We start from the raw sequence: 10949 nt of genomic DNA, 5'->3' as shown, positions 1-10949 counted from the left end.
GTCCTTTGATTTCCCACAAATCATTGTTCTTCTCATAGCTTAGGAATACATACTCTTTGATTGTTGTTACACTTGATTTCTTCGAAGAAAGAATACTAACATTATATAATGTTCTTCTGATAACTAAGAAATATATTGTGGCTCATGTCATGGCAAGGCTACTACAATACTGACTTTGTCACGTATAAAGTATTATTGAGATTATGAAGTTTGTTTATTTATAGTGTACTGCTTGATGTCGCTTGAAGCTATGTCGGTATTTCCCCAAAGAGGAAGGGATGCACAGCGGCGGTAGGTATTTCCCTCAGATATGAAACCATGGTTATCGAACCAGTAGGAGAACCAAGCAACACGACATAAACATCACCTGCACACAAATAACAACTTCTCGCAACCCGACGTGTTAAAGGAGTTATCAATCCCTTCCGGGGTACGGCGCCTCAAGATAGGCAAACAGACTTGAGGTAAATTTGTAGTAGATTGATAGATCGAACGCCAAATAAAACAAATAAGAATAAATTGCAACAAGGTATTTTTGGGTTTTTTGTTTAGTAGATCTGAAAATAAATGCAAAGGAAAAGTAGATCGCAAAGACAAATAATATGAGAAAGAGACCCGGGGGTCGTAGTTTTCACTAGTGGCTTCTGTCGAGAAAAATAGCAAATGGTAGGTGAACAAATTACTGTTGGGCAATTGATAGAAATTCAAATACTCATGACGATATCCAGGCAATGATCATTACATAGGCATCATGTCCAAGATAAGTAGACCGACTCCTACCTGCATCTACTACTATTACTCCACACATCGACCGCTATCCAGCATGCATCTAGTGTATTAAGTTCATGGAGAAACGGAGTAATGCAATAAGAATGATGACATCATGTAGACAAGATCAATCTATGTAAAAATAGACCCCATCATTTTATCCTTAGTAGTAACGATACATACGTGTCGGTTCCCCTTCTGTCACTGGGATCAAGCACCGCAAGATCGAACCCACTACAAAGCACCTCTTCCCATTGCAAGATAAATAGATCAAGTTGGCCCAACAAAACCCAAATATCGGAGAATAAATACGAGGCTATAAGCAATCATGCATAAAAGAGATCAAAGAAACTGAAATACTTTCATGGATATAAAAAGAGATAGATCTGATCATAAACTCAAAGTTCATCGGATCCCAGCAAACACACCGCAAAAGAGTTACATCATATGGATCTCCAGGAGACCATTGTATTGAGAATCAAGAGAGAGAGAGAGAGGAAGCCATCTAGCTACTAACTACGGCCCCGAAGGTCTACAAAGAACTACTCACGCATCATCGGAGAGGCACCAATGGAGGTGGTGAACCCCATCCGAGATGGTGTCTAGATTGGATCTGGTGGTTCTAGACTCTGCGCCGGCTGGATCAATATTTCGTCGACCCCCCTAGGGTTTTGGGAATATTGGGCTATTTATAGAGAAAACAGGCTGACCGGGGGTACCCGAGGTGGGCACAACCCACCAGGGCGCGCCTGGGCCTCTTGGCGCGCCCTGGTGGGTTGTGCTCCCCTCGGGGCACCCCCAGGCGCAGCCAAGGCCCATTGTGTTCCTTCTGGCCCATAAAAAATCTCCGTAAAGTTTTGTGGCATTTGGACTCCATTTGATATTATTGATTTTCCGCGATGTAAAAAACATGGAAAATACAACAACTGGCTCTTGGCACTATGTCAATAGGTTAGTACCAAAAAATGATATAAAATGATTATAAAACATCCAATATTGATAATACAACAACATGGAACAATAAAAAATTATAGATATGTTGGAGACGTATCAGCATCCCCAAGCTTAACTCCTACTCGTCCTCGAGTAGGGAAGTGATAAAAACAGAATTTCGATGTGGAATGTTGCCTATCATGTCATATCATATTCTTTTCTTTATAGCATGGACATTTGGACTTTTATATTTTTCAAAGCAATAGTCTAGTTTTGACATGATAACTTAAATACTCAAGCATATCAACACGCAACCATGTCTTTCAAAATATCAATGCTAAAATAAGTTATCCCTATCCCATCATGCTCAATCATTGATCCATTCGTGAAACACACTCACATATTAGCTACACCCAATACTCAAGTATGATCATATTGCCTCCTAGTTGGTGCTTTTATAAGAGAAGACGGAGACTCAAATTCAAAAATAAAAATTGCATAAGGTAAAAAAGAAAGACCCTTCGCAGAGGGAAGTAGGGATTTGTAGAGGAGCCAGAGTTCAAAGCAAAAAAACTTAGAGATAAACACATTTTGGGAGGTGTATCAATCCCACCAACGAAAACAACTTAGAGTTCCCAACACTTTCCATGCTAGATATATCATAGGCGGTTCCCAAACAAAAAATAAAGTTTATTCCTTTTTCCACCATACTTTCACTTTCCATGGCTAACCGTATCCACGGGTGCCCTCCATACCAACACTTTCCAAGGAATTTATTATTTGACAACATAAAGTAAATTCATTTTTTCATTTCGGGACTGGGAACCCTAATACCTTTGCCTTACTCTCATGCAATGACAAGTGAATAAACAGTCATCTTGAGAATAACACATCTAGCATGGAAAATATTAGCCACCCCTCACCGCTCTGCAAGCGAAACAAACACACAAAAGAGAAGTTTATTTTTGAAAATTAGAGATGGCACATGCAAATTTGCTTAGAACAACAAAAGAATACCGCATATAGGCAGATATAGTGGACTCATGTGGCAAAACTGGTTTAAAGGATTTTGGATGCACAAGTAGAGATCATACTTAATGCAAAATGAAGGCTAGCAAAAGATTGAGAAGCGACCAACCAAGAAATGAATAATCTCATAAGCGAGCATTAAGCATAACTAACACCAAATAATGCACCACAAGTAGGATATAATTTCATTGCATAATTATTGACTTTCGTGCTTGCATAGGGAATCACAAACCTTAACACCAATATTCTTACTAAAGCATAATTACTCATCAAGATGACTCACATATCACATCATCATATCTCAAAACCATTACTAAGAATCCAGTTTATTTGTCCAATGATCTTCATGAAAGTTTTTATTATATCCTTCTTGGATATCTATCACTTTGGAACAAATTTTCATGTGTTGCTTTTGACAAGCTCAAACAAATATAAGTGAAGACCATGAGCACAATATTTCTTTCCCTCAAATTAATTTAAGTGAAGCAAGAGAGAATTTCTTGAAAATTTTATTAACTCTCAAATAAACCTAAGTGAATCAAGAGAGCATTTCTTCAAAAATACTAAAGCACACTGTGCTCAAAAAGATATAAGTGAAGCACTAGAGTAAGTCCATAGCTGAGAAAAATTTATGTGAAGCAAAGAGAGCAATTCTAACAAGTCATGACATAATTTTGGCTCTCTCAAATATGTGTGTCCAACAAGGGATCAAGACTTAAAACACAAAAAAACAAGTGAAGACTCATATCATACAAGATGCTCCATGCAACATACATAGTATGTGATGAATAAAAATATAGCTTTGAGCAAAATACCGATGGTCGTTAGAGGAAAGAGGGGATGCCACTCGGGGGCATCCGCAAGCTTAGTTGGTTGCTCATTTTTGGATAATAGCTTGGGATGTCGGGGCATCCCCAAGCTTAGGCTCTTCTACTCCTTATTCCTTCATCCATCATAAGATAACTCAAAACTTGAAAACTTCAATCACACAAAACTCAACAAAACCTTCGTGAGATCTATTAGTATAAGAAATAATTAATCACTACTATAAGTGTTGTATGAAACCAATTCATATTTTGTTATTGCATTATATCTACTGTATTCCAACTTTTATATAGCAAAAACTCATCAAAGAAAACCATAGAGCCATCAAAATAAGCACACAACACAAAGAAAACAGAATCTGTCAAAGCAGAACAGTTTGTAGAAATCTGCCTATTTCGAATACTTCTGTAAATCCAAAAATTCTGAAACATTAGGACGACCTGAGAAATTTGTATATTGATCTACTGCAAGTGTAATATGTATTTTATCGCTCTCTGGTAAAAACATAATTATTTTTGTGAGCGCAAAAGTTTCTATTTTTTTCAGCAAGATCAAACAACTATCACCCAAGAAGATCCTAAAGGCTTTAGTTGGCACAAACACTAATTAAAGCATAAAAACACAATCATAACAGTAGCATAATTATGCTAACACTCAAAAATAGGAAGCAAAAAGTAAAAATAATTTTTATTCATTGGGTTGCCTTCCAACAAGCGCTATAGTTTTACGCCCTTAGCTAGGCATAAAGCAAGGATCTAAGTTTTGTCATCTTTGGTTCGAGATCCATAAGATGCCCTCATGATTGATTCATAAGGTGACCTAATTCTTGTTCTAGGAAAGTGTTACATACCCTTCCTCAAAGGAAATTAGAACTTAATATTGCCTTCTTTCATACCAATCACGGCACCAATAGTGCGTAAAAAGCGGTCTACAAGAATAATTGGACAAGACAGATTGCAATCAATATCAAGAACAATAAAATCTATGGGCACATAATTCCTATTTGCAAGAATAAGAACATCATTAATTCTTCCCATAGGCTTTTTAATAGTAGAATCCTCCAAGTGCAAATTTAAAGAACACGATTCAAGATCGGTCAGACCAAGCACATCACATAAAGATTTCGGAATAGTAGAAACAGTAGCACCCAAGTCACACAAAGCAAAACACTCATAATTTTTAATCTTGACTTTGATAGTAGGTTCCCATTCATCATGCAATTTTCTAGTAACTAAAACTTCTAATTCCAACTTTTCTTCAAAAGCTTTCTTCATAACATCAACAATATGTTTAGTAAAAGCTTTATTTTGTTCATAAGCATGGGGTGCAACAAAGAAATACAATCAATCAAAGAGAAACTATCATAATTAAAGTCTTGGTAATCCAAAAGAGTGGGCACATCACTAGCTAAAGTTTTGACCTCTTCAAACCCACTTTTATCAATTTTCTCAACAAGATTTAACCCTCCGAAATATTGGGACGCCCTCTACCTAAAGTTGACACTTCTCCAGTCCCTTTTTTTCATCAATCTTAACTTTACTAAACAAGGAATAAATAGAAGAAACACCAATAATTTTAATATCTTCCTCACTTTTATCTTCTAAAGATATTGGTTTGGCGGCCATTTGATTTACTAAGGTAGCTTGTGCATCGGATATTTTTCCTAGCAAACTTTCAGCAAAAGCTTACTTAGATTGGAGATTGAAAACTTCTCTACTAATATCATCAAGTTGTTTTGTTATAGCATCAAGCACAATGGAGTGTTCCTTAAGTTCTTCAGTAAAATAGTTATTATGCTCAAATTGTGTAGTCATATATTCCTTAGTACTTTTCTCAATTTCAGGAAAAATATTGGGGTAAGGAACATCATAATATTTTCTCTGAGGCATCATGACTACGCAAACAAGAATGCACACAAACACAGATCCGGCTAGAAAACGGCGAATGAAAAAAAAGAGGCGAATGAAATGGCAAATTTTTGTGAAGTGGGGGAGAGGAAAACGAGGCAAATGCCAAATAATGTAAATTGCAAGGAGATGAGATTTGTGATTAGGAACCTGGTATATGTTGAAGGTCCTCCCCGGCAACGGCGCCAAAAATTCCTTTTGATGTCGCTTGAAGCTACGTCGGTATTTCCCCAAAGAGGAAGGGATGATGCAGCACAGCAGCAGTAGGTATTTCCCTCAGATACGAAACCAAGGTTATCGAACCAGCAGGAGAACCAAGCAAAACAACGTAAACAACACCTTCACACATATAACAACTTCTCGCAACCCGACATGTTAAAGGGGTTGTCAATCCCTTCCGGGGTACGGCGCCTCAAGATAGGCAAACGGACATGAGGTAAATTTGTAGTAGATTGATAGATCGAACGCCAAATAAAATAAATAAGAATAAATTGCAGCAAGGTATTTTTTGGGTTTTTGGTTTAGTAGATCTGAAAATAAATGCAAAGGAAAAGTAAATCGCAAAGGCAAACAATATGAGAAAGAGACCCGGGGGCCGTAGGTTTCACTAGTGGCTTCTCTCGAGAAAAAAAGCAAATGGTGGGTGAACAAATTACTGTTGGGCAATTGATAGAACATAAAATACTCATGAGGATATCCAGGCAATGATCATTACATAGGCATCATGTCCAAGATTAGTAGACCGACTCCTGCCTGCATCTACTACTATTACTCCACACATCGACCGCTATCAAACATGCGTCTAGTGTATTAAGTTCATGGAGAAACGGAGTAATGCAATAAGAACGATGACATGATGTAGACAATATGTATCTATGTTGAGATAGACCCCATTGTTTTATCCTCAGTAGCAATGATACATACATGTCAGTCCCCCTTTGTCACTGGGATCAAGCACCGTAAGATCGAACCCACTACAAAGCACCTCTTCCCATTGCAAGATAAACAGATCAAGTTGGCCAACCAAAACCAAAATATCGGAGAATAAATACGAGGCTATAAGCAATCATGCATAAAAGAGATCAAAGAAACTCAAAGACTTTCATGGATATAAAAAGAGATAGATCTGATCATAAACTCAAAGTTCATTGGATCCCAACAAACACACCGCAAAAGAGTTACATCATATGGATCTCCAAGAGACCGTTGTATTGAGAATCAAGAGAGAGAGAGAGAGAGAGAGAGAGAGAGAGAGAGGAAGCCATCTAGCTACTAACTACAGACCTGAAGGTCTACAAAGAAGTACTCACGCATCATCGGTGAGGCACCAATGGAGGTGGTGAACCCCATCCGAGATGGTGTCTAGATTGGATCTGGTGGTTCTAGACTCTGCGGCGGCTGGATCAATATTTCGTCGACTCCCCTAGGGTTTTGGGAATATTGGGGTATTTATAGAGCAAAGAGGCGGTCCGGGGGGCACCCAAGGTGGGCACAACCCACTAGGGCGTGTCTGGGCCTCCTAGGATGCCCTGGTAGGTTGTGCTCCCCTCGGGGCACCCCCCAGGCGCAGCTAGGGCCCATTGTGTTCCTTCTGGCCCATAAAAATCTCCATAAAGTTTCGTGGCATTTGGACTCTGTTTGATATTGATTTTCTGTGATGTAAAAAACATGGGAAAAAGAGCAACTAGCACTTGGCACTATGTTAATAGGTTAGTACCAAAAATGATATAAAATGACTATAAAATGATTATAAAACATCCAAGATTGGTAATATAACATTGGAGACGTATCACTGCTCTCCTATCTTTAGGAGATTGGAGAAAAACTATCAGAAATAAGTGTCAGATTTGATTACCCACCCCTTAACAAAGAAGTCATACAGGGTGTAAGAAATCTATTGGAAGATCCATCCATCTAGGTGAAAAGAAGTTCATATTTCTGTAAATGTGTATATTGTCAAACAACCAGCTTTATTATAGAAATGCATCTGTAAGAAACTTACTTGTGTGGAATTGTGTTGCAAGTCCCTACAACACCTTCATCAGGTAGATATAATGATGGTCATATATAAGTGACATGTGATCATATCTTTTGCTTTGAGGTCTAGAGAAATTGTTGAATGATAAGTTATAGCTTCAAAATTGTTTTAGCACATCCGTTGAGCATTAGAATAAATAGAGCAAGTTGTATGCTAGTTCAATTCTATTAGCCCAGACTTTTATGTGCTCATTGTGTCTTCTATTGTTCCCACATGATTTAGTTTTTAGCACAAGTAGTAGTTCAGATCGTCTACTATCACTTCTCTACTTAGAATCCCATGTCCCTGAGCCTTTCACCATAAGCTGGTACTTCCAGCGTTTTGTCAACTGAAATCGTGTGCCTGCCTGTTATATCCCGTTCACAAGCAGAACGAGCTCCTGTTGAATTATCTTTTTTTTCCTCGCTTGGATGCTATTTTGGAAAGGCTTAAACCTCACTCATTCATCAACGAATTTATTCCACCTATCAAAGAGATGATGACATCTATGTATATTGTCTCCTGATAAAATCTTTAAGGTATGTCATGCCCTTTTTATTCCACTTATTGCTTTGCTCCAAGGTTTATGTAAAAAGTTAGTATTCTTTCTCTGAAGAAATCAAGTGTAATAACAATCAAAGAGTGTGTATTCCTAAGCTATGATAAGAACAATGATTTGTTGGAAATCAAAGGAGCAGTACATAGAAAGGGCAGGTTAGAGACCAAACATTGTATACTTCATTTTGCTAAATCATCTACAGTTGAATGCATATCCGAGAATGAAGGTGGAAAAGCAGCAAACCACAATACTGCAATAGAGCTTGAAGTAGGTGCAAGGTCTGAACAAGTTCGATTATAGTCTAGTTCTGAGTGTTAACTATAATGTTTCCTCAACTATAATAAGTTGTTCATGTTGCAAAATATTGGTTTTTATGCCCAGCCCAAATGTAACTCTATGTAATGAACAAAATAGGATGTACGAACCTGATTATCAGGTAAAATAGCATATTTTGAGTACTCAGGTTCCACTTCGGCAAGCTCTTTAGCTCCATCATACATTAACTTGCAAATTAAGCTCATTACTCAGGAAAAAAAACTTGCAAAAACATTCCCAAAAGAACAACATATAGCTGCGTACATGATCCGCACTAAGAACTAAGAGGAAAAATACTATATTAAAACACACTCGTTGCAGTATTGGCATACTATGATTGTTTGGTACACACTGACATCAATAACTGCCGTATAGCCCTTGTGTTCCACCTCATCGAAGCTAGTCCAGAAAAGAAGCTTTATCTAGAAATAGATTTTTTGAAAAAAAATCTTAAGGCACTATTTGTCACTAGGATAGCGGCTTTCCAGGGCAGAATACAAAGTAATTCTTGCCTGCATAGATATCATTAATTTTCCTGATTCCCCGGCCCCTTAAAAAGAAAACATCACATATTAGGAACTAGCCTTCCTGATTTTGAAGCAGGTTAAAGAAGACGGCTATCGACAATTGGTCCAACTAATATTTTGTTGCTTCATTGATCGATTAATGACAAACATGATAAAGCGTGGCTTAAAAAACAAAGTGGATACACAAATGAACCTGGGTAGAAAGATTTAGTTCATTGAATCAGTAAATAGTTTAGATCGGTGAACCAGTGAATTTGCAGCTGCCTATCTGGACCTGAATAAATCAAAAGCTATGATGTGGGTGCTTCTATTTTGCACATGAAAAGTCATATAGTGTAGGCAATTATTTATATTACATTCATAGCTTCCAACCATGTCCATCCTCCTTCAGACCTCTCAACATGCTCCTGTTAAGAACATAAATCTTCTTCTTGTATCTGCACACATAATGAAGGAAATATGCCCTAGAGGCAATAATAAAGTTGTTATTTTATATTTCCTTATATCATGATAAATGTTTATTATTCATGCTAGAATTGTATTAACCGGAAACTTGATACATGTGTGGATACATAGACAAAACACCGTGTCCCTTGTAGGACTCTACTAGACTAGCTCGGTAATCAAAGATGGTTAAGTTTCTTAACCATAGACATGTGTTGTCATTTGATGAATGGGATCACATCATTAGGAGAATGATGTGATGGACAAGACCCATCCGGTAGCTTAGCATAATGATCGTTAAGTTTTATTGTTGTTGCTTTCTTCATGTCATATACATATTCGTTTGACTATGAGATTATGCAACTCCCGGATACCGGAGGAATACCTTGTGTGCTATCAAACGTCACAACGTAACTGGGTGATTATAAAGATGCTCTATAGGTATCTCCGAAGGTGTTGTTGGGTTGGCATAGATCGATATTAGGATTTGTCACTCCGAGTATTGGAGAGGTATCTCTGGGCCCTCTCGGTAATGCACATCATAATAAGCCTTGCAAGCAATGTGACTAATGAGTTAGTTACGGGATGATGCATTACAGAACGAGTAAAGAGACTTGCCGGTAACGAGATTGAACTAGGTATGGCGATACCGACGATCGAATCTCGGGAAAGTAACATACAGATGACAAAGGGAATAACGTATATTGTCATTACGGTACGACCGATAAAGATCTTTGTAGAATATGTGGGAACCAATATGAGCATCCAGGTTCCGCTGTTGGTTATTGACCGGTGAGGTGTCTCGGTCATGTCTACATATAGTTCTCGAACCCGTAGGATCCGCACGCTTAATGTTCGATGATGATTTTGTATTACATGAGTTATGTGATTTGGTGACCAAATGTTGTTCAGAGTCCCGGATGAGATCACGGACATGACGAGGAGTGTCGAAATGGTCGAGAGGTAAATATTCACATATAGGACGATCGTATTCGGACACCAAAAGTGTCCCAGGGGTACCGGGTACGTATCGGGTCACCGGAAGGGGTTCCGGGCAACCCCCGGCAAACTATATGGGCCTAATGGGACAAGAGAGGGATAGACCAGCCGCTAAGGGGCTTGTGTGCCCCCCCCGCCCGCATATGGGCTGTCCAAATTGGAGTAGAAAAGGGGAAGGAGGAAAGGAAAAAAGGGAATAGGATTCCCCCTTTCCCCTCTTCCTTTCCTACTCCCAATAGGAATAGGAAAGGGGGGAGGCCGAATTGGGAGGACCCCAAGTAGGATTCCTCCTACTTGGGGCGCCACCTTGGCTGCCTCTCCTCCCCTCCAACCTATATATATGAGGGTGCATCAGTAGAACACACACGAATCATTGTTAGCCATGTGCGGCGCCCTCCTCCACAGTTTACGCCTCCGGTCATATTCACGTAGTGGTTAGGCAAAGCCCTGCGTGGATCACTTCACCATCACCGTCACCACACCGCCATGCTGATGGAACTCTCCCTCGACACTTTGCTAGATCAAGAGTTCGAGGGACATCATCGAGCTGAACGTGTGCAGAACTCGTAGGTGTCATACGTCCGGTGCTTGATCGGTCGGAACAAGAAGAAGTTTGACTACATCAA

The sequence above is a fragment of the Triticum dicoccoides genome, chromosome 3B, assembly GCF_002162155.2.
Source record: "Triticum dicoccoides isolate Atlit2015 ecotype Zavitan chromosome 3B, WEW_v2.0, whole genome shotgun sequence".
Lineage (NCBI taxonomy): Eukaryota > Viridiplantae > Streptophyta > Magnoliopsida > Poales > Poaceae > Triticum > Triticum dicoccoides.
The sequence above is the reverse complement of the archived record's forward strand: the minus strand, read 5'-3'. Positions refer to the sequence as shown.